This window comes from Artemia sp. Qi Xiang Cuo, chromosome 19, assembly GCF_049724085.1.
Source record: "Artemia sp. Qi Xiang Cuo chromosome 19, ASM4972408v1, whole genome shotgun sequence".
NCBI classification, from domain to species: domain Eukaryota; kingdom Metazoa; phylum Arthropoda; class Branchiopoda; order Anostraca; family Artemiidae; genus Artemia; species Artemia sp. Qi Xiang Cuo.
In genome coordinates, this window is record NC_142812.1 from 26,809,441 (window position 1) to 26,814,873 (window position 5,433).

A 5,433-nucleotide genomic window follows, 5' to 3' on the forward strand; every position below is an offset into this window, starting at 1 on the left:
TTACTGTATTTAAAAAGAATGGTTTAATTATATGACTTTAGAATCTCGAGGCGCCTTAAGATATTTCTGTCCCGTGTCATTTAAGAGTAACTAGCACGGGCCTGTCTGTCTGCCAATTTTGAATAAAGTGGGCTTTAAGCTTTTCCAGTTTCGTTTAAAATCACCCTTAACAAGACAAAAATCTGGACAATTTTGCCATCTTACATATTTAGTTGTAAACTGAATTACCATAGCTTCAAATGAGCATGAATACCTATTATAGATTTTATTATTTTTGTTAATTATGAATGTATTTAAGTTAAATGGTTGTTTTCCTTTTTAGAGTGGAGTGCTAATTGGAGGGGGCGTCAGCTCTCCCCCTTTATATTCGTCCCCTGATTTCGAAAAATACTGATTTTGATGTCTTCATTGAAAAATATATCTTGTTTAATATTTTCATTGAAAAAACGTCGAAAAAAAGAAAAAAAACTCCGCTTTATTTTAAAAATACAATATGCCCTCCCACCGACGTTTTCGTGAGTTGGCGCCACTGCCTTTCCAAAGCGACAAAATTTACCCCGGACGTTTCCAATGACATAATGTTTCCATATCTTATGTGCTAGAACTCACGAATTAGTCTTTATCAATAAAAATTTGTTTGCTTCTTATCGAATCTGTGCAGGATGACTAATCAACAAGATAAAGCCATAATTTCGGTTATAGATATGTCTATAACACAGTACAACTCAAGTGTAGTATAATCCACAAAGAATATAAGAGAGAAATGGGTACGTTGTTAGGCCATGTATTACCCGGAACATTTTTTATTGGATTCTCGTTTTGGTGGAGTTGGGCAATTTTTCAAAGGTATGTTTTGTTCTTACTTTGGAAAGGAGGCTTTCGATTTTCAGCTTTCTACTGCTTTAATAGTTACTGCTTAAAAGCAACTACCTTCTCATTTTAGGAGCAAATAATTGTACTTACACTGAGACATTGAGAATGAAAGACAGAAAAGCCGGTAATTTGGAAATCAAAGATATGCTTTAATATATATTAAGGGGGGATTAGAAAAATGTCATTAGCCATGTACTATGATGTCAGTTTCTCAAGGAGTAACTTGAGCTTTTTTTAAAAAAAAAAGACTTAAAAGTTAGCAATAGGTAGGCTTGTAATTTTGAATTAATTGTACGCTACTTTGATTTTTTAATAATTGCTCCTCATTTTATTTAGAGTAAAAATTTGTTCGCTTCAATATAGTTTTGTTTTCTCCCAATTTTTTTTTATTGTTTTGGGCTGGCTTTTGAAACTCTTTAATATGCTATCGCTTTTCTGCTTATTCTAAAAATTCGAGTTATGATGGTTTTACTTCGGAATTGATGAACTTATCGTAAGTGGGTTGAGTATGTAACCTCATTCAATATAGGTCAACTAAAAAACTCCAAAATTCAAACCAATTTAGATGCTTAATCTTGTACTCTAAGTTCTTCCTTTGCACTATAGAAAACCTATTAGAGTCAGCTTTGCTGGAGACAGAATTCGGGAGAGAATCCTGCCTATTTACGCATATAAACAACAGGATGAACTGACCATTTTTTTTATCCATCTTATGACATGTTTTACATTTGTCCGGGCTTTGTCTTAAATCAAATCATTTAAAATCGACAAAATGGGTGAACTGAGGCCCCAAACGGAGAGGGTTAAGAAAAGTTGTAGTTTCATAATCAAGCTAACTCTGAATGCGACGTTAAAAATGAAAAAAAAATGCGCTGAATTTTGCATTTTGGGCGGGCATTAAAATCTCCCATATGTGAGGCGGTGCCGAGGGTTGAGCTCCCATCCCTTCAGCCCTAGTGATCTCAATTGGGGAAGAGGTGGGTTGGCTGTGCCCCCTAGACTTTTGTCCTCCCTAGATTTCTAAAAATTCTTTGTTTCGGGTATTTTAATTAAAATATGCTTTTTTTTTATTTTCATTAAAAAAAAATTATTAAAACGACAAGTTCCCCCCCCCCCCCCATAAAAAAATATTCGGAAAATAAGTTTTTCCCTCTTCCCTTAATTTTCATGAATTAACGCCATTGCTCAGCCACCTACTCTGTAGGTTACACTATACTCTTTTTAGAAATCTAGACACTTCCAGAATGAATGTTCTAACAAAAGAGTAATAATATAAAAAAGATGTACTTTTCATCACAATGCTTCGAAAATAATAGCGCTCGCTCAAAGAAAGGAATTTTATAGACATCTGTATTCATATAGAAGTTTATTAATTTGGGCATATAATAAAGAAAAAAAGGGTACAAGTATAATTAAAACATCTACAAGAAGAGAGGTTACCCCTCCCAGCGTTAAGTAGCTGAGAATCCGCAACCAAGATTTTTAATATATGCTAAGTCTGATTATTCAATGTTTGGTTCTTTTAAAACTGTCAATTCCAAAATTGTTGATTTTGACCTCAATATCATCCGCTTCATGTCAAATTTATGTCCCTAAGGCTGGCTAAACCTAAGACCCATTAGAATGAGGGTTCTCTGAAATTTCTAAGTTAGGCAGTCCAACATGATGTCCCTCAGGGAGGAAGAACGAAATGAGGACCATGTAATTGATGCGAAACCTCTTATAAAGGTGTCCAATGTGATGTCCCGCAGGGAAAAAAACGAAAAAAGGACAATATCTTTGATGTCCAACCTCATGTAAAGCTGTCCAATATGATGTCCCGCAGGGAAAAGGGACGAAAAAAAAGGACAATGTCATTGGTGTGAAACCTCTGATAAAGCATGGTATCGTGCATGTTTGCTTTTGAGGTCAGAAATATTGCATTTGTGGTTTTAAATTACAATCACATGAATAATAGAAATACTATTCAAGTTCGTCCACTTTTGAAGATTTACGCCCCCTTCTTAGAACTGTGTAATTTCTTTGTCTTCTTTAACTATTTGATTGCCCACTTTCCTGCATTGACCACCATTTCCATCGATATTACATTAACAATATATCCCTCTACACACAGAATTTTAAATTGCATGTAGATTTCTTGACATGCCAGTAATCCGACATTGGAGTTGAGGAGTCACAGTATCACTTATATACAGAAAAACCCATTTTGTTAAACTTCAATTTCAATTTTTACTTTTCTTCGAATGAACTGTTTGTGTTGTTGAGCCTAACAGTTGCCTGCCATCCCGCCTTACCCCAGCTGTTTACCTTCAAGTCTAATTTATGTATTACATGACAATCGTGCTTGAAAAATGTTACTCCTCAAATTTATTTTTCTGGAGGGGAGGGAGGGGTCTGCAGTGCGGGAAATAATTATTTGGGTCATAATTTTGGCTTTTTTAAGGGGGAGTTCTACCGCCCTCTCTCCTTCTTCTATGCAGGTGCTACAGTTTGCGTATTTCCGCAGTATGGGAAGATATGTTACCCTGTAGCACTTATTTTGCTGGTTTGATCCAGCAATATGTTCCATAAAATGGTGGGAAATTATGGCTTGAATTGGCCCCACCCACTCCCTTCAACCGTATTTATCTGAAGGATCTCTCATTGTTGGTGAGGAAACTATGGCTTTAAAATTTTATGTTTTTGAGGTTTCAGCCTCCCCCCCTCTCCGTACCCAATGAAAAACATCCTGAACTCATCGTTAATAATCGGTCATGCATTTACACTGATGCACAACAATAATGAAGCTATCAAACTTTATAATAAAGGCTTATGATAACCATTTATTTGCATACACTGAATGAAATATGCAATCGCTCGGTCTCTGAAGCCGAGATGATACGCCAATATCTTAAGGATGATTTGAAATTGTTTGACTATGATAGAGTTTTTGCTCGAGAGCTTCTTGTCACTCGATAGCATTTTGTAGCTCTTCAAACTAAAATAATCTGCCACAATATGGCAGAAATCCCCACTTTTACCGTGTGGCGTGATACCTAGTGGTATCTGAAAAGGCTCAAGAACGTCTAATGTCCATTTAAATGAACTCTTACTGGCATTCTATGACAGGGGTTCAGTAAGCTCATCCCTAGAAATATAAAAAAATCAGACAAGCACGGCTCTGTTACTGTTCTACTCGGACAAAATACAAAATTTCGTATTTTTCTAGATCGAGACTTAAAATCTAAACTCTAGGGTTCTCATATATGCTGATTTGATCACCCAGTTCTCATCAGCATTGGTACTGTTCTTAATGCCGTGTTTTGCCATTCTCCAAAATTCTACAAATTCAGTCTTGGTAATAAATGTACAACTTTAAACTTAATCGTCTCTACATATTTGGGATCATAATAAAAGATAATTTTGAGACACATATTTTCGCAACAGTTCCCTTTTTAGAACCTTTTTTATTATTGGCACTGGTCGCTTCTTACTTGTAGTTCGTCGTAACGAACTATTTAATACCTATACTCTTCAAAATTAGAAACTATCATTTTTAGGTATACTTTATGGCACAAGAAGAAGAAAACTAAGCATTCGATGTGTTACCGGAACTCAGCGTCTTACCATTGCTTCTTTTTCCAAAATCTACCTATTGAAGGAATAGTTAAGCTAATGGCAGTAACTATTGGAATCTTAGGTAATCTCTAAAAATTATTCTCACGATTTCTGGTGTCAGAAATTTCACCAAAATTTTGGTAAAATTTTAAAATCCAAAAACTGTGGCTCTTCATCTTTCTTCATATTTGCTTTGTCTCTTCATTATTTTGTCATTTATAAATTTGATCGGATACCCACTGCAAAATAAAACGTCCCTTGAGCAAAATAGTTCGCAATCAAGATATTCTGGTGAACAACTTCAGAAAATCCTCTCAAGCAATAATATACGTAACTGCTCCCTTTTTCAGTGAAACTGGGTGGAAGTTTAAATATCTTATATCATGAGTTCGTTTTTTATACATTGAGGAAAGCGATCTTTTATATTTTTATCAACAAAACATCCAGAAAAAAACAGCTATTCTTTCTCTTTCGGCTGCAGCGTAAATCTCAATTTGACATGATATATCTTTAAATGATCGAGAAATAGATGTAAGGACTCCATGTCTCCAAATGCATAAAATGTCGTCCACAAATATGTATCGAAGAAGTAAGAAACCGGACGGAAACATTGAATAGCAGAGATTTAGTACATTCCGAGAATAGATTAAGAAAAAAGACTTATAAAAGTGCCCTAAGAAAAACCAAAAATATGCTGATAAATGTTCACCTCTAAAAGCTGAAATAAAAGGAGAATTTGTTTCCCAGAGTTAGTGATTTCAATATAATGTCACTTTCCTTACTTGTTAAAGTTTTATCCTATAATTGATCGAGAGGCTTTTGTGTTGTATTTTTCAATGTTTATACATTTCAACAATAGATTAGCAAAAAAAAAAAAAAAAAAAACTTGTAAAAGTGCCCTATGATAAACCAAAAATATGTTGGTAAATTTGAATTTAGAAATGAGAGCTGTAAGAAACAGAG

General features: G+C 34.7%; 1 long non-coding RNA gene across 1 annotated transcript; it reads left to right on the forward strand.

Annotated features, from left to right (window-relative positions):
- The first annotated feature begins 691 nt into the window (after window positions 1-691).
- Window positions 692-4,548, forward strand: LOC148940673 (uncharacterized). Its single transcript, XR_016143391.1, has 2 exons — window positions 692-846; window positions 4,413-4,548. It is a non-coding gene; the product is annotated as an uncharacterized LOC148940673 (long non-coding RNA).
- Window positions 4,549-5,433: the final 885 nt, after the last annotated feature.